The sequence below is a fragment of the Centruroides vittatus genome, unplaced genomic scaffold (assembly GCF_030686945.1).
Source record: "Centruroides vittatus isolate TY-2023 unplaced genomic scaffold, ASM3068694v2 contig_549, whole genome shotgun sequence".
Classification (NCBI taxonomy): domain Eukaryota; kingdom Metazoa; phylum Arthropoda; class Arachnida; order Scorpiones; family Buthidae; genus Centruroides; species Centruroides vittatus.
This window is the reverse complement of record NW_027122325.1, coordinates 6784596-6808469: the sequence shown is the minus strand read 5'-3', so window position 1 is coordinate 6808469 and position 23874 is coordinate 6784596. Positions and strand designations below refer to the sequence as shown.

General features: G+C 30.1%; 1 protein-coding gene across 8 annotated transcripts in view; it reads left to right on the top strand.

Moving 5' to 3' along the window:
• The window catches only part of LOC136978768 (thiamine-triphosphatase-like), a 148475-nt gene that overhangs the window by 72106 nt on the left and 52495 nt on the right, over window positions 1-23874 (top strand). The window contains exon 4 of one of the 8 annotated variants that reach the window (XM_067274598.1): window positions 22589-22646. The exons of the other annotated variants lie outside the window; for them this stretch is intronic. The gene's annotated coding sequence lies outside the window, so the exon portion shown is untranslated. The remainder of the gene's footprint in view (window positions 1-22588; window positions 22647-23874) is intronic. 8 annotated transcript variants of the gene reach the window in all.

The following is a 23874-nucleotide window of genomic DNA, read 5'->3' as shown; positions in this document are numbered from 1 at the left end:
TACTACTGTCAATAAGTTGTTAATTGTTTTATTGTCTTGTAAACAAAAACTCTCTTCCTGATTTTCAGTCAGTCAAATTGCAATGTTATTATTTTATTGTACTTGGAAGAATGGTTTCTTTAACATTTAATTAACAATTAGTTTTATTAGATATGATTAATTTTATATTTTAGTTGCAGTTTAACTAGCATGCCAGTAACCTTGGGGTTTTCAGCTTGCTGGTCTCTCCCATTTTTATATGGCATGCTGGTCATTCTGCAAAAATATGGTAATAAAAAAAACCATGGGGGAAAAGTACTTTCCGTTTCGATAGGAAAGCCTGATGATTCATTTAAAATAGTGCTTAAAAAGTAGTCTAATGATTCATTTGGCAATGATCAAATGCCATTCTGGGTTATATAATCAAAATATATTTTAAATTATTAGTTACTTGTTAGAGGCAGGAGTCGGAGTCAGATTTTCTAAAATTCTGGGTAAGAGTTGGAGCTTGGTCTGACTTCACAGCTTTGGTAGATACAATGGAATTAGATATGTAAAATTTATTCTGTACAGAGAAAAGTAAGATGACCACGTGCTATTTTTTATATGCTAAATATAGCTACCCTAAATGCTTTTGATTTATATTTTTATTTTCATAAACTTCACCTTTGGATTTTCAAAAAAAAAAAAAAATTTAAACCACTGGAGAAACCTGTTATTCAAAAATAAATTCATTGATGATCAGAAATAAAAATTTTACCTATAGCTCTTCACAAAAGTTGTTTAGATTTTTCTGGAATATCTGAGAAATCTGCTAACCAGTGTGGAAGATGTGTCTATTGCATACAAAAAAGATATAAAAACCAGAAATACACAGAAAAATATTATTGATATATATGTCATTAATTCAATCAACGTAAGAGCTTAGATACCAGCAAAATTTTGCTGTTATCTTGGCACTTATACATGTGGCTTTGGTTTTTTCAGGATAAATTGTGATTGAAGATGAATATGCCTGTGGCATGTAAAGAATTTTTCATGATTTGTAAAGATGCTCTTGGTGACTGGACAAAGTAAAAGTTTTTTGATGAATTCATGATTGTGAGTTAAATTTGTCAGATAACTCACACCTGTGCTTGTTTTCAAATTGACTTTCAAACACAGATAATACTTTAATTTCATGAGAATTACCATGTATTATCTGTAATACCATAATTGATGCCAGTTTTCTTTGTTTTTATTGTCCAAAGATTTTTGGTGGAGTTGCTTTTTTTTTAGGTTTATTTTTTAAGAAAGAATTTCAACAAATTGGGTCATTGTGAAATCCTAATGGACAGAATTCTATTAGATAAATTCCTACCAAGACAGAGTTCTACTATTCAAGTTTCCTAACAAAGGAAAAAATATACAGGATGTTCACTTTAACATTTTAACATCTTTAACATCCAAATGAAAAAAATTTTTCCAGCATTGCGTACTAATATACATAGTATTAGTTTTTCTGTGATGTTTATGATAAAATAAATTAATTCATTCAAAAAGAAATATGTAAATTGGGCAGAAGTTTTATGGCAATATTTAAATTTTCCAAATGAACAAAATGCAAATTAAAAATGCAATCTTCACAAATTATGTGGTAAGACACAAAGATGATGCTTATAAAAGAGCCAACATTACGCACTGTGACAATTCCTTATATTCACAAACACTACTGCAAAAATTATAGTTATGGGGAAATTTAAAAAATGCATGAGAAGCAAGCACACAGATTCATTAAGTGGTTTTCAGTTGCACCAAGACCAAGATGTTTTGAGCCTATACTATATAGCAAAATAAAACTAATTGTATTTGTATTAATTTATGCAATGTTGGTTTTTATCCTTTATACAGAAATTTTTTTGTTATCTTAAGTCTTAAAATGATTTCCTTCTACTATCTTTTTAATATGTAAATGTTATAATTTTAAATAGTTTGTGAAAATGTTTTTGTAAGGATAAAATTTGTGGTTGCCTTAATCAAACAGTATATTCATATGTTTGAGATGTTTAAGATTGTATTGAGTGTAATAGAGTTCTTCAAATGCCATTATAATCAAATACAATCTTATATATTTATTTTAAATATTTTGATGGCTTTTGTTCTGGTCATAAAATTTTTAATGTATATATATTTAATTATTTATATATATCTTACATGTTACTTTGAGTTTTTTTCATATTGATTGAAAAGTTGTTCTGTTTATTTTTTCACATCAGTTAGAGGCTCGAGTAAGTAAGTTTTTATTTATATATTATAAGTTGTAACTTTTTAAAATTTTCGTTTTTTGATGTTTTCTTGCTCAGCATTGGCAATTATAAATATTGACAGTATAGAGATGCAGTTTGAGAGACAAACAAATAGTGATGCAAAATTAAAGTTTTTAGAATATATTATAAATAATGTAAAATATTTTAATTAATTGTAATTAATTAATAATTAACTAATTAATATATTAATAATTTATTAATAAAATATATTAATTAATTAATTAAAACATTTTACATTAAATAATAATATTAATTATTAAAGCAAATTGTTTTTATTTCAGTTAAATGTGTAAAAGTTATCTTATTGAGAATTTTACAAGAATTTAAATTAATACAAATATTTAATGAAATTATTGCCTATTTTGCACTTAAAGATTAATTTTAATTAAGTCAATTTTTTGAGTATGTTTACAAAACACACACATATATATTCCTCTAAATGAATGTAGATTTTAGTATTTTTGAGTTTGTTATTTTTTCTTAACTTGTTACTTTTGCTTGTAAAAACTATCACTATTCTGAAGACAATATGTTGTTTGTGATATTGAAAGAGTTTAATTATAATAATAATAATTTACTTTTGTTTAATAAAATAAATAACGCCTTAAACTATCCAGCAATGAAAAATGTTTAACAAGATAAAAAACGTTTTCGACCGTTTTTTAACGGCCATCTTCAGTTGAACCAATATTAAAAAGAACATTAAAATGGAACGTATGAAATACAAATACAAATTTGCTGGATGGTTAAAGGTGTTATTTATTTTGTTTAAGATAATTCCAGTATAAGTTCTTGTTTTGTTTAATGCCATATTACTGTAATTTTTCTTATGTCAAAATTTTCTTATGTTCAAAATTTTTAGTTATTATTTTATTAAATTATTAAAAGTTAATGACTTTTGACACATACCGTCAAATTTTTAGTAATTTTGATTATTAGTCCATTCAAAAATTCTGTAAAAATCAATAAACTGGTTTCATAAAAATTTGCATATCAATGTTCTCAGTATTTTTATGTGACTATTAATTACATAATACTAATTTGTGATATTTGAATATTTTTACTTTGAAACTTTCTCACATCCTATACTTAGAATGTCATTAATCAGTATAATTAATTTATTTGTACTGATTAAGAAAATATGATATTGTTATTAAACCAGTTAGACATCGATATGGAAATATTCAAATAAATTTTAAATAATTGTTTTTATGTATAAACCTCATAAAACTTCCAGAAATAGTGCTACAGTCTCTGTATCTATTTTCAGAATACAGTAATGCATGATCTCATATCATGAAAAATCTGGATTTAGCTGTTATGTGATATTAAATCAATATGTATTTATTATTTATTGAATATAATAAAAAGCTGCACAAACGACATGAAATATATCTGTTTAAAAAGTTATAATATGAATGTTAGTTAATTGAGATTCTGTTTAATAATTTTTCAAAACAAAATCATTCAAAATGTAAAATAACTAGGTCAACTATTTTCTGTAATATTGAAATTGTTTGTGAACTTGAACAGAGTTTCATGCTAGAATATTTACATTAATCATATTTATGATTAATGTAAATATTCTAGCATGAAACTCTGCAAGCCTGGAATATATCTTACAAAATTGCAATGAATTAAACTTTAAAAGAAATTCCAGGATAATCTATAGCAAATTCTAACGTTTTCGACCTTCAAAGGAGATCTTCCTCAGGATTCTTTAAATTGGAATGCAGAAATGGAACGTTCTTAAGAATTATTTCAAAAATGTATAAAAGAGAATTTTTAACTAATTCTCTTAAAAAATTTTTAAAATAACTTAAAACAATTAAATCAAATTTAAACCTCTCCAAAATAATTTTTTTTTTAATTTGACTGTTCCCTTTGGTATAAGGATTGCCGAGGCATAAGATTCAATTTGTTGCTGTTTTCTAGCATAAAATATTATTAAATAGAAATATCATGTGACATATGTGAAAAATAGATTAAATATTTTTGAAAATATTTAATTTGCATTTTCAACATCTAACATCAAAAATTCAACATCAAAAATTGTCTTTTACTAAATAAATTTTTATTCTTCAGTTAAATTATTAAATGAAAAATAAATATGCTTGTTTTGAATTAAATATTTGGGCCTATTTTACTATGCTGTTTAATTTTGTTTCATAGGGAAAGATGTAGTTTTTCATTACTGTTTTGTCTTTTGTTTATAGGCATTGAGAATACATTTGAATTTAAAAAAGAAATTTTTTTTGCAATAAAGAAGTAGCTAATATTGTAAAATGTATTCATCTTAATTTACAAAATTTTAAAAGTGTGTGTGCAAATATTTCTATTTAGTATTTCTTAATTCTCAAAGTCTTATTGTATTTTTTTTTCTGCAGATTGTACTGGAAAGAATTTTATCTATTCAATTTCAAAATAATTCAACTTATATGAATATCACAATTTATATTGTTCTGGAGTCAGAATAACACTAATATTTTCTATTCCAATTCTCAAGTATTTTTAGGTCTTATCAATCCATCTTTAAAGTCATGGCATCATTCATTGTAAAACTAAATTTTAAAATGTATGATGCTGTCTTTCATAGCCATGTTCCAAGGATTTAAACATTTCAGACTTTTTCAAATTCAAACCTTTCACCTTTCTGCTGGGTAACTTCTTATTTTTAATCTTTACAAAACATTTTTTGGCCCTATTTATTTGTCCTTTTCAGGTGTTCTCTTTCGTTTTAGAAAAATCAAATTTTGGAATATCAAATTTTTTTACAGTTGATCATGTATCTCAGTGGCAAATTAAGTGGTTATGTTTTATTTTTATTTTAATTTGTTCTAAATTTTTTTTTTAATGACAAATCTCCATGCTGTTGGAAACATCTCTATGTTCCTGGCATTTATGCATTCATTTCTAAAAAGCTTGTATTTAAATATCTCAATTTTTTTCTTTGTTTATTGCCATTTTGGAGGAGTGGATTTCTTTTATGATTCCGGATCCTTCTCATTTCACTGTTGTTCTTGTATGATGATGGTCTATGGGAGTAGGCTGAAAATGATTGTTAAAAATAAATTCTCTTAGTAAATGCTAGGTGTTTGTTCCTTCTCAGTAAGTTAGCTTCTTGTTTGTTTGCAATTGCCAGTAGTTCTGTGTTGTTCTTAATTTCCTGACATTGTATTGGTGTTCTCTAATTCTGGTTTTTAAATTTCTCTTCGTTATCCCAACAGATGCTTTTTTTTAGGTCCAGATCTTTATTGTGCAAAGAGATCTTGTATACTCCTGCCTTAAGTTCATCTTGGCAGCTAATATTTTTGACTTTTCCAAAAGGTCATCATCAGGCTTGATACATTTGGAACAGAGGCCAAAAACACTTGGCACAATCAAAAGAGGGATACTTACCACAGCACTAGTTATGCCTGTAACACATTCAAAATTTAATCTTGGGGAGTGAAGTTGAATGGAAAAAATTTTTAATGAAAATTCAATAAATTCATTCCTTATATGACTGCTAATTCATAAGTAATAGAAAACATACATAATATAAATAAAAAATAATAATAATAAATTTTAATTAGGAAAAAATTTTGGAAAATTTACTAGATTTTTTGTTTTACTTTGGAGGTGCCAGGGCTCCTTGGCCTCTCCTCTGGGAGTGCCACTGGTGTATGCCATGAAGAAGGCTATATCTATAAACTGGGATGATGCAAGGATCATTAGTCCTCTGAAAGAGATATGCAATCTAAAACACACGGAAAGTTTGGAAATTTGTAAATCAAAAATAGAAATTAAGTTCAGTGTACTTTAAAAGCAGACAATGTGTCAAGAACCTGGCAGTCTCTATATGAGATTTCTAAGCATGTTTAATTAAGTGAATAAACTAAATTAATTTATTTTGATTATATTTTATAAGTGTGATGATTTATGTTGACTGAATTTGCTTAATTGTATTTTGACCAGTTACATTGAATGTAATTTTTTGAAACTATACTCCTTAAAAGTGAAATAGCAACACCACGAAGGAATGTGCTTGCCACATGCACATTACAGGACCAGTATAGGTGACAGAGATATGCAAACAATTAAAAGAACAAACAAAGACATGGAACAGACACCTGTTTATTCAGTAATGAATATAGTTTCCATGAATATAATCCCCATACAGACCACTATACATTGAGGCATACTATCAATGAGGTGATTAATGGTTGCCTGAGGTATCCCTTGCCAAGTTCACAGTGTGCATATCAATTACAGTATGTGGTGGTAGTGTCCATGCACCCCATGTTGGATGAGGTCCACAGGTGTTCAATGGGAGAGAGATCTGGTGACACTGCTGGCCAGGGAAGGATGTGAATTCCATTCAAGCTGTGAGAGTTCATCATGCGACATGTAGTCGGACATTATCTCAGTTAAACACTGAATTGGGTGCAGCTTGCACCAGTGGCTGAATCACAGTCCCCACAATTCATGTGGCATACTGGTCTTGTGTAAGAATACCAGAAATGTGCACCAGGGCTGTCTGCTGATTGAACATGATGCCTCCCAAACCATGATGCCCAGTGTGATGCTCAGCAAAAAAAGGCTGGCATGTAGCATTTTTCAGGATATTGCCATACCTGTCCAGGGCCATCATTCATTCATAGACAGAAATGGGATTCATTCATAAACAATACCTGATACCATTTAGTGGTCCAATTGCAATGATGAAAACACCATGCCAGGCATGCAGCCCTGTGTTGAGTGGTTAAGATACACCTGTTGATGGTGACAGGTGGCTTCAGATGTTATGTGCCATGGCAAACAGGTCCTGATAGCTTGGTGAATCTGCCAGTCTGTGCATTATGTCATGCACTGGTGCAATCCACTCCCTTTTTAGCATGTTTGTAGATATTCCTGTGTCCATTGTGCCACACATTGCTGGATGGTACTCATGTCGTGCCCAACACGCATGGCAACTGCAGGTGTCAACAAACCAAGGTCGTGCAGCTCCAGGATATAGTTTCATCCTCCTGCCATTAACTGGAGGTATTCAGCTCATTGTCATCTCTGAAGCATTTTTTACACTTCTTCAAAAGTTCAGTTCCCACAAATCTTTGTTCAAGCTGGCTGCTGGTCTTTATAACCTGAAATTAGGTACCACATAACAAATGCATACACAAACTGAATCATTTGCATATCCTTGTCATCTCTACTAGTCCTGCAATTTGCAGATGGTTACATGCATTTCTTGGCGGTGTTGCAATTTCACTTTTGAGGAATGTATTTCATTGTATTATTATTGATTTGTATTTTGTATTATTATTTTTGACGTTCCATTTGCATTTAAAAACTCTTTCAAATGTATCAAGCTTGGTGATGATCTTTTGAAAAGGTTGAAGACGTTAGCTGTAGTGTCATTAAAGTTTGTTTAATTGCTGATTTATGAAAAAAAAAAGTCATTTTATGAATTTGTATTAGTGTTTAATTAGTTCCTGTAGTTCATCATTTGATTTCTCAAACCATTTCATATATCCTTAATTTCTCCATATACTCTATGTTATATAACTTCTCTGATCTCTCTGAAGATTCTAGCTCTCATACTCTATTTTTCCTTGATCCCTGTTTGGCTGAAAGGTGTAATTTCTCTGTTTCCTGTTTTGACATCATTCTTGTGCTTTCTTTGCCTAGTACTCAGTGACTTTTTGCAAGTCTCAATATATATTTTTATCCATACTTTGTAAGGCTACCTCGTGTAGGTTTACTCTATCCCATGTTTTTTTTTCTTTTATTTTTTTGAAAGCTCAAAAAAAGTATTATTCCTTTTGATAAGTATTTTTTACTTGGTAACTCTCTCATCTTCTATAAGAGCTTACTTGCTAATTCTGTTCGTAAGGTATTAGTACCAAGTTTTCTTTTTTTCTTTTTTCCTTTTTCCTTTATTCTCTTGAACAACTTGTTAAACTTCTTATTTATTTCATGCACCCTTAGACTTCTCTCAATATAATTCAATTCTTCAAACTTACAGTAATACAGTGTTATGTCAAGCACTATATTAATTTAAGGCCTCAATGCTTTCTTCTTGTAATTAACTAGATTTTGACATAGGAATAATCTAGAAGCATCAGGAGCATCCTCGATGATGTTTTTCAAATTTAGTTTGTTGGCGAGCTTTGTGTTGGCAAAATGTTTCATCCTGGATTGTAACTTATCAATCCAATTCTCTTGCACTTCCGTGCACTCGGTCATGTTGACGTATTCACTCAAGTGCCTCTCATAGGTGTCGCGCTTCATCAACATCAACACTAAGAGTTTGTCTTTGTCTGCCCTGACCAATGTAATCTTATTGTGTCATATCCATCTAGATGTTCTCCTTAATTTTTCGCAGAGGGCATAAACCTCTTTGGTCAAAAGCACACTTCCACCAACCTTTTGGAAGTGTGCTTTTGTATTTTCATGGTGTTGTGACGAAGTTTAACCTCTTTGGTGTTTCTTACTTTAAAAGTTGCCATCCATCTATAATAATCCTTCTGTTTCTCCGAAAGTCCTTTTAAGAGGATCTTCAGATCCAGGATATAAGATTTAGTAGCCACTTTCAATGTAGGTGGAAGAGCGTATGATGGTCCAAATCTCAGGACTTCCTTGACAAACTCTGGTATTTGAATTTATCCCACACTATAAATGGATGGTTTTGTTGTCTAGACCTCTTGGGAAGTTGGAAGTGCAAAATCCACTACATTTTTTTGTTATAACTCTCCTTCAAGTTGCAACTCAATCTATGTTGGATGTTGATGAGTTTGGCGTTTTTGATAGCTAACAACTTCGGATCTTGTTGGAATAACGCATTCTCTGTGGCTATAAGTCTCGTTCTGGTAGAATATAGTAATGTTTTGGTACTCCTGATAGCCCTTTTTAAGCACACCTGTCTCACTTTGCTATGGAGAAGCTCATTTCCTTTTGGCAGGCAAATACAGAATATAGACATAAGAAACATTCTATTTCTCCTACATATTTAAAGAAAAATTATTTATATCTCATCCCAGTGTGTGGAGACAACTAATTATACATAACGATGCTGGCTAATATTTATCGCAAAGAAGTAATAGGCCTAACTAAGGCCAGGGCCAAGCTGGATTTTCTTTTGATATGGGGGGTGCTGCTTGCTGTGAAAAGTGTTGGTGAACTTTTTTTGTGAGATTATTTTGAATTTTTAAAATTATGGAAAGTATTGAGTTTTGTATAAGGGTGTTTGAGTTGTTGTTAATATTAAGTGGGATGAATTAAATCCTTATCCTGTTGATCGTACTCTGCTGCATTCATGGATTCAATCATCGGTATTTACTGTAAAGCAACGTTCTCCGAGTGAATCTTCCTTGAAGTTGGTGAGACTGCAGGATTTTTTTCTCTTCAAAGATAGACTCAAGTGAGTCCATTCCTAGGGCAATTACTTCATATTTGGACGACCGATTTGATAAGCTTTTCTCAGCTCTAAACGAGGTTGTTACGAGGATTGACTGGTTGGTTAATTTACATAATGAACATGACCAATGATTAACCCAGTTGGAGGTTAAATTAGAAGAAATTTCCAAACCTAAAGATAACATGCAGTGGAAAAATAGTTTGATCTTGCATTCTATAGACAAGATGTCGAATGAAATGAGAAAGAAAAATATTTTGATTAAAGGTTTAATTGATGACAGTTCCAATTTGAATAGGAAAGTGCAAAACCTGTTTTATAAACTGATAGGTGAATCAAAATTAATTCCAACAGTTAAAATAGTGAAATTTAACTGATCAGATACTGTATTGGTGGAATTACAGTCATTTGCAGACAAGAAATTAATTTTTGGTAATGTTAGAAAGATAAAGGCAAATAATGCATTGAAGAATATACAAATATTTGATGATTTATGTTGGTGTTCAAAACTGAGACGGAAAAATCTTTTGCCTTTTTTACATGATTATAGGCTGGAAGGCAGGCGAGTTTGACTGATGGCTGATGTTTTGCAGGTTGGCGATGAGAGATATACTTATGAACTAGATAGAGGAGAATTATTAAAACTTGATTTTTCAGTGGAAAATCGAATGGCAATTTCTCAAAATCTTCATAGTACAGTTGGATTGAAAGTTTCAACATGGAATTTTCAGGGTATCCTCCTAACTAATCTGAATGATAGTGGTTTTGTTAAACATATTTCTGAAACTGATATTTTGGGACTACCCGAGATTTGGTCTACTGCTCTACTGTGTTCGAGAGCTAAAAGCCTTAACTGTATATTAAAAGTTTTTGAGGTAATGTCTACTAAAAGTTTAGGAAGAGGTAGACCTTTGGGTGGGGTACTTCTAGATATAAAGGAAGACCTGGGGGGAAGTAAACTTGCCGTTGTCATGACAACATATAATGGTTGTTACAGTGAAATTCAACCGCAGGCAAAATAAAGGGCTATGAGAAATGATAGTTATATTAGCATATCTTCATATTCCTATCTTTGAAACTTTAATTGCAAAATTGGAAGATTTGATTTCTGATTATACTTCAGATTATTATGATCTGCTGATGGGTGATTTTAATGCACGAATTGGCTTGACTATGGACACTATTTATCATGGGGACGCGATTTCAAACATCCGACTATCAAATGATAAAATTTGCAGTAAAAGAGGAAATTTACTTATTGAACTAGTGAAAACTTATAATTTATACATAATAAATGGTCAATACCCTTTTGAATCATCAGCAAACTTTACTTACACTTCCAAACTGGGTGCTTCAGTAATCGATTTAGTGATCTTGAATGAGAGTCTGGTAGAGAGATTGCATAAATTTTTTATTTCTGAAGATTGTGTGTCTGACCGTCATTTGGTTATTTCTGAAATCCTGATAGACACTGACGAGGATAGAAAATCTAACTTGATTGACAAGAAAAAAGGACTAATCTGGAAAGAAGACAAATCCAGTTTATATTCTGAAATAGTTTCGGCCAAATATGTAAATATTGTCTTAAGTGATGGAATAGAGGACAGATGTTCTGCAATTCTGGATTTGATTAAGTCATCAGCTGAACAATGTAGAATGACAACATACCTGGGAATGACAAAATTATCATCTTCAGTTTGGTTTGACAGAGACTGTAGAACAGCGAAGAAAATAAAGTACAGGACACTGAGGAAATTTGAATATCCTGTAATAATGAAGATTTAATAAAATATTGTGATTCTAAAGCAATCTTCTATTCATTATGTAAGCCTAAAAAGAAGAACTACTGGTCAAATATTAGTAGTCAGTTGCAGTCTGTGCGATCTTCTATACAGTTTTGGTCTATTGTTAATAGATTTAATAGGAGAAAGAAATCTGATAATCAAATTCCTCTTCATAGCTGGGAATGTTTTTTAAAATATAACTTTTGCCATCCAAGTTCTGATTCAATTCTTGATTTTGATTGTGATAGTGTCTCTCCTATTTTAGATGATCCAATTTTGCTCGCTGAGTTAAAAACTTCAATTTGCAAACTTAAAAGAAAATCAGCCCCTGCTATGGATGGAATAAAAACTGAATTTATTATATACCTACCTGATGAAATGTGTTTAGAATTACTCAAACTATTTAACAAGATTAAGGAAACATTGAAATTTCCTGAGCATTGGAAAAATGTGTTGTTGCAAATGATTTACAAGAAAGCCAGACAAACTAAATCCTCAAAACTATCACCCAATAGCGTTGTTAAATACCTTTAGAAAGTTGTTCACTGGAATTTTGACAGATTGGTTGAATCAATGAATAATAGAATTTAATGTTATCTCCCAGTTTAAATGAGCATTTATTAGAGGAAGAGGGACTATGTACAACGTCTTTATACTTAATTTTTTGATACAGTATGTCTTGTCAAGAAACTATTTAATTAATTCAAATATGGACTCATAAAATTTATAAAATCTATTACTAATGTGTTTAAGAAGTGTCATTTTTGTAATCAAATAACTGCTCAATATAGATGTTGATATGTATGGATTAATCTCAACATTATTTTAAATAAAGAAAAAGTACAATTTTCCATGTAGTATATAATTTGTTTTCCTATAATGATTATTTTCTTTACTGTAATGAAAGAGTTTAATTTTCATTAATTTTGAGTTCAGTATTCTCAATTTTTAATTAAATTGAACTTGACTTTTTAATGGTGAATTGTTTAGTCTGTATATTTTTAAAAGGAAATTTTATAAATAAATTGTTTTTCCTTCTGTAGAAAATCTTCACTTTAGGAAATGTAGTATGATAAAAAGATCTAAGATGTTGCTTATAATTAGACAAATATAAAATTTGAATTAATCTCTTTTATTTGATTTTTTGAAAATATAACAATTTTTGAAAGATGCTCAGAGCTAGCTAAACTAAATTTTTTGCATAATAAAAATTATGAATGTGAAAAAGCATTGATACTGATATGAAAAAGAATTAATATATCTGTTTTTAATGAAAAATTTTATTTTTAAAGTTTTGGTTTATAAATTGGTCATTAAGAAGGAAAAACACAAATGCTAAATATTATAGGGGTCAAAGCTTTATTGAATAAAAAAATTTGATTCTATTCTTTAAAAAACTGTATATGTATTCAAATTTCCTCTAATGCTCAACAGAAACTTGTAGATGTCATTGAAGTTTTTGGTTTAAAATTTTTTGGGTCTGATGATGGGAAATCATTTTATTGGACAGAGAAGTCCTACAAAACATTTTATCTAATAAATAAGTTTTGACTCCTATAATTTTTAGCATTTATATTTCTCTTAATAATACACTGTATTTATTTGCATATAAGACGAGGTTTTTATTCATTTATCACAGCTTCAAATTCCTAGATCATCCCATATGCGTGAGCGAAAAATTCTCTGCATTTATGCAAATAATTTGTGTAAACCATGTATTCACATTTTTTACCAGATGCTTACTCTCTTGTATTTAAAAACATAAGTATTTTATCTGGATCATTTTGAATCGTTCTTGTATATTGTCAGGAGTAAAGGCAAATAGCAATAAGAAAAGCAATGCTTTTGAATTGAATTCCAGATTTAAATTCCAAAATCACGCAGGATCCTGATATAAGTTTTAATCCATTCCCACGTGAAAATAGATGATTATTTGACAATTAGAATTCGGAGAGACTCATAAGTGTAATCGGTGAAGAGTGGATTCGACTGTTAAGTACTGTAATGGGAAAAAAATGTTCCCCATTGTCCATCTTTACATGAACAAATTATGTTGTTGATTTTACAAGATTTTTCTTTAAAGTTTAAAATGCCAGAAAGTTTTGCAGGACAATGTTTGCATTTATGTTCATTTGATATCTTATTTGAGATTAAACAAAATAAAATTAGAATTGTATTAATAAATCTAATTTTCTTTATTTTGATCTTTTAAAGTCACACCTCATCCTATATGCAAGATCATCTTATATTCGAGTAAATATGGTATTGAGTTGTTAAACTCTGAAATAGACTTTTCAGAATTAAAAAACTTTTTATATTTAAAATAAAGCAATAATTAATAATGAAAATAAAAATTTTAAGTAATCAAATTTAAGAATTTCAACATAATGTGAATCTTAAAATAAACAAAACAATTTGGTTTAGCTTTAGGAGTCTCTAATACTAAATGTTATTAAGCAATTTCAAAGATGTTTCTTATTATTAGAATCTGTACAAAAATTTCAAAGAAGATTTTAGGAACTATTAATAACTAAGAAATATTTTAAACAAAAAAGAAATTACATCAATTGCTTTACTAGTTAAACAGTATAATTTGAGTAAAATCATTTTCTACTTAAACTAGACACTATTTTTAAATAAAAAAAATTTTAATGTTATCAATATATTTAAGAATAGTAATAATGCAGTTTGTAGTTCTAAAATATTACTAGATTATCACTTCAAGAAATAACTAACCTGGCTTATTTCTTTTTTCAAAGCATGATAAAATTAAACTAGTTTGATCATAGTTTGAGAAAAGAAATAAACCAGGAAAGTTTATTTTAGGTGCACATAAAATAACAATTAGTCATAAATTTCCTGTTTCTTATAATAATAGAAGTTTCAAACAATTGTTGTATAATTGAAACTAAAATTGAGGGCTTACAGAAAAAATCATATGAGTAAAAGTAAAGAGAGAAATCAAAGATTGATTAAGAGAGAAATTGAATTTTAGCCTTTGGCCAATAAAGATGAGCTAGAAAAAGAAGTCCTTAGAAGGCAAAGGAAAGCTAGACTACAGGCCTTGGAAACAAAGGAAAAGAAATTTAATGGTAGAGGTTTGTGAGAGAGAGATTTCTAAACACTGTTGAAACTGAATTAAAAGTTTTCTTATGAGTTTGAGTTAATGGTAGACTTTTAGTTTTGATTGTTTGAAAGAAAAAAATAAATACAAAGAAATCAGGTTAAGAAAATGCATATCTTGTAAGACAATTGTCATTATTTGGTTTTGACTGAGCAAGTGTCTTCAAATGGAAGAAAATGTGTATTGTATTTCTACTCTAAAAATTAATTTTTCTCCACAAATCTGTCTTTTTTTTCTATTAAGTACAATTAGTCTATCTCTAATAGTTTTTATTTTATCATCATAATGAATTTTTTTGATATTATTAAGAAGAAAAAGAGGATTTTTGTTATTTGTAAATTAAATATTGTTATCTGTTAAAATTTTGTCATGTTTACCTTTATATGAGTTGTAATATATGTACTTACAATGTAATATTATAATATAATAAAAATTATAAAATAATATAAATATAGAGATTTTACTATAAATAATAATAAAATTTTTTCTGGAAGAAAATCTTGCATATTTTGCCATTTTAATTACCATAATTTCATGTGGATAACCTTTGAGGTGTGTGTTTAAAAGTCAATTTGAAAGCAGTCTTAGGTTATGCAATGATATGGACTAATTGATAATTTTAATTGATAATTTTAACTCAGTTATAACAGCTTTTCCTTTGTCTAAACTTACCAACACTGAAAAATGCTCTGTGCATCACAGACTTTCTTATTCATGTGTCATCATTTTTCCTGAAATGACCAGATACACATATGTTTCACCTTTAGTCTTCTCTATAATAATAATTATTATAAAGTAAATAAAAACTAAGGACACTCCTCTTGAACTTAAATACGAAATAAAATTTAAGATACATTAAAATTTGACTTCAACAAAATAGAATTGTACTGAAATATAAATAAGTATATATTTTTGAAATACAACCTTCAGCTTTAATGTTATACTGTGTATAAATTATAAAGATCCAAATAATAACAAAATTTTAAAATTTTACTTTAAAGTATTTTAATACTTCAGTGCAAATATTATATAAGTGTATTTCAAAAATATGGGACAAAAGTTCAGGATTGGATTCTACATATATATAGAAGAAAAATAAGTTAACAACTTGGGTCTGAAAATGTTTCATTTCAAAGTTAAAAGGGTATCCAGTAAGATCTTAGCATAGCTCATTGCATTCATTTGTTGCAATAAAATCCAAGACTACTGCAAATATACATGATTAAATGTGTAATCATGTCTAAGAAGAATAATGGGAAAGTAAATTTCTTTATACTTGCAAATGGTTTTCTGTCCTCAAATCATATTTGAGCATATGTAAATCACAGGTGAGTTTTTCAGGTGGTGGTAGAGTTTGTTATTCATTGTGATGAGACAAAGTATTCAAATGAAGAACTTGACAATGTATATTGTCTGATTTGAATGATGGAAATGCTTTGGGGGGCATGTCATTTGTACCAGGATTGATAACCAATACATACTATAGATGGCCAGACCAAAAAACATTTGAATGCATCCATCACTGTCTATGCAACTTTCTCAAAAAAAGGGGAAATTTTTGACAGATGAAAAAGATTCTTAAAGTTTAGATGTCAAAGAAATTACAAACAATGGCCTAAATTATGAGTGCAGGTATTATAGTATTATAAACAATCTCAAGCAGAGTCGACAAAGAGGTATCAGATGTACACCTCGAATCGGACCTTTCCCGCGACCCAAGATGGTCTCATTTTGCACTTGGAAATTTCAAAAAACATTTGAATGCATCCATCACTGCCTATGTGAACATGGTAGTTTAATGTTCCTTGGCTGCAGAGGACAGCCAAGAAGTACAATCTCTGAAGTGGAGGACGATATTCTGGTTGATGGTGATTGGAACCCTGAAATCAGCATAAGGAGATTAGGAATATAGTTGGATGTTGGTCATATGACTCTCTGGAGGCTGTTGTGAGAACAATTAGCTATATCCATATCTCTTGCAGTATGGATAGATCATGTCACCAGACAATTATCCTGCATGAATACTTTTCCTCCAGCAGTGTAGTATTAATCTTAACTTCTCAGCTTTTGTAATATTGAAAGATGAGGAACTTTCACAAGAGATGGAATCCAGAATTTCCATAACCAGTATATGTGGGCAGATGCAAATTGTAATGACAATTTAGTTTCATCATTAACAGAGATTCTCCATAGAGATCTGGGCCAACACTATTGGTGATTGCTTCTTGGGATGCCATGTACTTCTGAACAGGCTTACATGAGTTAACTAGAGGTTTTTGAAAACCACATTGCATAATTTCTTTAACAACATACCAATGATATTCCATCAAGGGCTGTACTTCATGCATGGTGGCACTCCTGCACATTTCAGTCTTTGTTGCCATGGACAACTTAATTCTAGTTCCAGAGCAAGTAGAAGTGGACCAATTGATTGGTCAAATCATTCTTACCTGATTTAAACCTAATAAGAGGTTCTTTTTGTTAGGCATTTAAACTTTTTGTTGTATTTGACTCCAGTGGATGATGCTAGAACATTCTGAGTGAAATATGTAGTGTGTGAATAGTAGTTTAAATTATGGATTTATTAATTGTCATTTTTTGCGTTTTTGTTTTAATTTTTAGATTAGTTCATAAACACCTGCTCTCAAATTGAAGGTGTGAAAGGTAATTATTTTAAATTTTTTAAATTCCCTCACAATTTGAAAACAAATTTTATCAATTTTAGACCATTAGATGCTTTCTCCTCATTCTTATATTCAATATTAGATTTTTTTTTATCATTATGGATGAATATGTTATAAGAATGTATTAAAATTTTATCCAAAAGAATTAATGGAAATGTTTGTGCACTATATATGAATACTTTCATTACAAGTCATTTTTAGAAATCATTTAAATTTGTATACTGAACTTAGAAACCACCAGGTAGGTAGGTACTTGTCCACCCAGCAGACATTCTGAAAATGGCAGACACAACACCTTTCAGTTTGTTCAAATTTCCAGTAGTGACATTTGACTTCTGTAAGTCCCCAGACGAGTTCGAAAGTGAATAAATTGCGAAATTCTTGCGTTAAAAAATGATAGCGATAAATTGTGTTACGAAAGAGAAAAAAACTTTGATCTAAACAATGCAACACAAAAATGTAAACAACAAGACTTGGAACTGGTCAAACACCTGTCAAATAATCTGTAAACTCTAGCATGAGCGCTCATAAACAGGTAGATCTTTGACTCGAGTATTTATAAATTTTTGATGGGATAAACTTTCTCAAAAAACAGGGAAATTTTTGACAGATGAAAAAGATCGTTAAAGTTTAGACATCAAAGAAATTACAAACAATCTCCTGAATTATGAGTGCAGGTGTTATAGTATTATAAACAATCCCAAGCAGAGTCGACAAAGAGGTATCAGATGTACACCTCAAATTGGACCTTTCCCACGACCCAAGATGGTCTCGTTTTGCACTTGGAAACAAAGGGGAGACCAATTGGGAAGTGAAAAAAGGGACAAGGGACCAATCCGCAATATGGATGGTGGACGAGAAAACGTATAAAAACTGGGACTTCAAGGTCAAGAGAGTCTCCTCTGGATTAAGCCAACAGTCTCCTCTGGATTAAGCTCACTGTGTGCTTCATAGTGCATTGTGCCATCACCCGAGACATCTCTGTGACTCTCTGATCATCTCCAACACCCAGCGATCTTCCTCATCCGCCCCGGGGCTGCGACTGACGCCAAAGTTCTTGTCTGGATTAGTGAAGGACTGTTGATTGATGATGTAAGCATTAATGTTAACAAATAAACGGTTTTTGTGTAAAAAACACTTGTCATCATTTGCCTCCTCTGTCACAACTCACATACGACCTCCCCCGAGGTTCATCCTGACACCGAACCCATCTAAAAGATGGCTACCTTACACTGGTGTCAGTGAAGTGGGATATTTAAGCCCAGTCTACACCAGTCAGAATCTTACACACTGGATGCGAGATTGTTTGTTCCCCCCTTTGAGTCGGCAAATCTTACACTTCTGTAGTGCAGCCCAGACCTTCCAGAGGTTCATCAATTAAGTCCTCCATGGTCTGGATTGTTGCATACCGTACTTTGACAATGTTCTGGTGGTGTCTAAGAAGAAGGAAGAACATTTGTGATACCTTTGAGAAATTCTCCAATGTTTCCTCAAGTATGGTGTGAGTCTAAATCCATTGAAGTGTTTTCTAGGACAATAGATTGTATCCTTCCTCAGCCACAGAATTTTGGCAGAGGGTTTGAGCCCTCCCAGAAAGGGTTTTATTTATCTGAGAATTCCCTGAACCCTCCACCATCTGAGAACTGCATCATTTTCTAGCAATGTTGAATTTCTATTATCGTTTCTAGTGCAAACACCACACACATGCAAGCGCCTGTCAACTTGTTACTAGCCAGAAGCAAGAAGAACAACAATCAAAAAACAGCATGGACTCCAGAAGCACAACTTGCATTTTCTCAATGCAAATAATCACTAGCAAATGCTGTTTCATTAAGTTTTCCATTGTCTACAAAATCATTAGCCCTAATGGTTGATGCCTCACACATTGCTATAGGCATGGTTCTGCAGCAAAAAAAAATCAAGACACATGGAAACCTAGCACCTTCTTTTCTAAGAAGTTGTCTACAGCACATATGACCATGAATTATTGAGTACCTATGCAACTGTGAAACATTTTTGGCACATGCTAGGTCAAAATTTCATCTTTTTCACAGAACACAAACCACTAACCTTTGCATTTTGTCAGCACTAGGACAAAGTTTTTTCTAGACAATGCCACCATCTCAACCATGTGTTGCAATTTACAACAGATATATGCCACATAGAAGGATCACACACTGACTCTCTGTCCTGTATATCCTCAATAGATATGCCATTGCAAATAGATTTTAAAGAACTTACTGACTTGCAGCAAATGGACATTGAGCCTAAAGAGCTGCTGGACAAGCCAAATGCCACAGAGCTGTCCCTCAAACCACTTTTGATTGATGACTCTACTGTGACATCTCATTGGGCACAGTGCATTCCTATATCCTGTCAGTACTGCATAGAGTGAGATTTAATATGCTTCACAACTTATTACACCTAGGCATCAGAGCTATGATTAAGTTCTTGCAGGAGTGATTCATTTGGCTGTCCATGAAAGCTGACGCCACTGCCCTGGACTGATTCCTGCCTGCAGTGCCAACGATGCAAAGTCACTTGTCACATCTCTACACCTCTTGCTACTCTCTCTATGCCAGACAAATGTTTCTTGCAGGTTCACATTGACGTTATCGAACTTCTCCCACCATCTTGGGGATCCATTTATTGTCTGACCTGTGTAGATTGTTTTATATGTTAGCCAGAAGCACTCCTGTTCTCAGACATCTTAGCGGAAACAGTAGCAAGAGCATTCTACTCCAGATGGATGGTGATGACCAAAGCGGTCACCCACTTTGGCATCTGGAAGCAGATCACCACAGATCAGGGTAGGCAATTTGAGTCAGCTCTCACCAGCCTAATCAGTTTGAAACAAATTCTCATTTCTCCTTACCATCCAGCTGCTAATGGGTTGGTTGAGCGCATACACTGCCTACTCAAGTCAGCGTTAAAATGTCACACTACCGAGAAATGGACAGAATTTCTTCCATCCATCTTTTTAGGATTGTGCTTCACCATTGAGAAAGGAATCAACACCATTTCAGCAGAGCTGGTCTACAGAACCAACCTGTGACTTACGGGAGAATTTTTTATATCAGAACTCAGCTCAGTGATCGGACCAGCCTCCTTCATCAGACAGCTTTGAGAGGCAATAAGAACCCTGTATTCAGTAACAATGACTGTACATTCAAAATCTGTAGATTTTTCCACAAGGAACTTCCTTGTAGTCACATATTCATCTAGCATGATAGAATACGCAAACCCCTCCAGCCAACCTATGATGGACCATATGAAGTGATATCTAGCCAAGGAACGATCTACAAAGTCCAAATTGATGGAAAAACATTATCTATAAACATTGATCATCTGAAACCAGCCCTTCATGTCAATCTTCAAAGACTAATCCGACCCAGATGACTCGGCTGCTTCAAACACACCTTTATCTCATACTCCTGTCCAGCCAATTCCCACAGTGACATCTAGATCTACCATCACAGCTACACCTACAACTACCTGTTCAGAATGATGTGTCAAGTTCAACCTGTGATATCTCTAACTCCTCATACTTTGGGTACTTGGGGGAGTGCTGTTGCAGCTGATATGTGAACTTCCCATCGCCATTAGAGTGTGTGTAAAAGAATATAAAAAGCTGGTTCGAACACGTATCCAGCACTGTTTTTATTGTTTGTGATTCTTTATACAGTGACCGCAATGATTGTGAACTCTGAACTTTTGTTGGTGAACAACACCATATGCAAAAAAAATAACTCTGACCAACTCTTGTGAGTCAGAGTTATTTTTTTGCAGTGGATTGTGCAAAACAATCATTGTTAATAATGATTGTTTTTGAAATATTGGAACTTGTATTAATTATTATTTTATTAATCACAAGGCACCATATACATACCACATACCTTTAAAAACAAAATAAAAATTTTTTCACTTATTAGCAGTAGAAAAATTCTGCTACTAAATAATAAAAATATGAAACAGATCATTGGAAATTTGTAGCATTAAGTGAATGTTATTTTATTCATTTTTACATATATTAGAGATGGACAGTATGAGTACAGAGAAAAGCAAAAAATAATATACAGTATTACCATGAATCTTGTAAGCAATACATTTAGTATATTGGTGTATCAAGTGTAACTTAATGATGTTGACAACATTCTTATAAAAACAATTTTATATACAGTTGAAAATGATGGATTTCAACTAGTTTTCAAATGCAAAAATGACACATGAAATTATCAATGTATTTATATTAATCAATAATACATTCATTCATTCATAATATTTCTGTTTCTTTTAGCTAATTTTTAATATAAAACTTAAAAGTAAATTATAATTAAATTGATCAATTTATAACAAAATTTTAATAAAACTGAAGGTTATTTTTCTATCTTTAAATTTATGGAGCCTGTTTTATATTTCTTTATTTGATTTACTTTGTTTACAATTGAAACACATATCAAAATGAAAATGGGTATTTGATTGTATTAGTATATGTTTCAGAATGTTTTCATATTTTATTTATGGTTTTTTACAAAAAGATTGTTGTGATGTTATAAGTTTAATGTAAATATTTAATTTTTATAAAATCTACAATATAGGTAACAATAATAATAATTTTTTTTCTTCAGGTGAAATTTTAGGAAAAAATACAACTGTATATTACTTATTTAAAATTTGAAGCAAAAAAACTATTTGCTTTGGTTTTTTTAAAGGAAGATTTATTAAAATTTAAAATTTTTAGGTTGTTAATGACTTCATCATTAGAAAACTTTTAAATGTTGGAAAATTCTTGTTTTATAATAATTATTTTAATATTTAAATTTAAATTGATAAATTTTTCTACTTTTATAATTCTTGATTTTTTTAAAAGCCTAGATGTATTTTATTAAATTTATTTAATTAGTCTTAAGTTTACCATATTAATTGAAATTTTTTTCATTAAAGATACTTTTATAAGTTATGAATTTTATTTTTTGCATAATGACTTAAATCTATTAACCATATTTAGAATCTGAAATAAATATAGTTGTTGTCCTTATCTTTATTGCTTATATTAGATTGTATAATATTATAATTAAATGTAATTGTAGTTCCTGTATCATTATAATTGAAAAAAAACAAAAATTTAAATAAAAATTTTTTTAAATTTGAAATTAGACATTTTTTGAAAAATATCTGGTTTTTTTGAAGATTTTTTTAAATAAATAATAATAATACAATAAAAATGCATCTTTCAATATCTTACCATATTGCTATGCTTACTGTTGCAATAGCATAATAAGTAATTAAAATGATTGATTGTAACTGTCTGATTTTAGTTAATCCATAACAAAATGACAAATGAGTCTGAGTGAGAAGACAAAAGTAATATTTCAAGTGAGAATATTTTATGATGCTAATTTAGTGATAAGTTAATCATACTTCTAATACTACTAGTAGAATTAACCATTATCTATGGTTGGTTTTTAATCTTCATTTATGTTAAACTGTGTCAGTGTCTGACTTTATAGAAAATATAATCAATGAATTAATAAATTATAAAATCTTGATATATTAGACTATATGTATTATAAATAATTTTGTTGTATTATGTTGATATAATATAGAAAAAGCATAATGTAATTGAAAACTAGATAAGTGAATGTAATATGAAATCATATTTTGTATTTCTTTTTATATTTAAGAAAAAATGTAATGTACAATATTTGAATCATTTCATCAGTATATTTACTTCTTGATATAACACATTTTGTATTTATTATGTAAAAATATTAACATTTTTAAAAATAATTTGATATGTTAAAAGTATTAATAAAATTATTACTTTGGTTTTCAGATTGAAAATTTTATCTGAATATTTTTAAATGAAAAAATACTGTAAATAGTAATATGTTTTCAAGAATTTTAAATTACATTTGATGTAATTTAATTTTTAAATCAGTCTTTATATTGGTTACTTGAAATTATTTCAGTTTAAATTAGATTTTCATAAATTTTTTTACTTTTAGATGAATTATATGAAATAAAAATTAAAATAATTACAATAATTTCCAATTAATTAATTTACTTTTTAATAATTTATTGATATATTAATAAAACTATAATTTATTTTCATTTATTTTTTTCTGAAAAAGTTTTTTAGTATATTTTCTAAATTTATTAACAGTTTTTATCATTAGAAATTCATAATACAAAGTGAATGTTATTACTTTATTGGTTTATTCTCCACACGGTGTATTATGAATGGAGAGTATGAGTACAGAAAAAAGAAAATAAAAATAACAAAACATAACTATAAGTATTGTATGTGATATGCCAAGATGTAGTTCAATAGAATCTCATCTCCTGTATTGGAGTATTGGCTATTATTAAATAATGTATTACTGCCACGTGACTTTTTAGGATTCTGTTGTTAAAACGCCAACTTAATTTAATTATATTATATTATTAAAAACTCTAATCAGAGTATATAGTAATAATCAAATAGCATATAAAATGTGTTTTTCTTAAAATAAAGGTATTACGAATTATCTCGTAGTTGGCTTATGTAACAGAAAGCTCTTCGCTAAAGCCAAACTACGAGTTAATTCGTGCACAGACACGA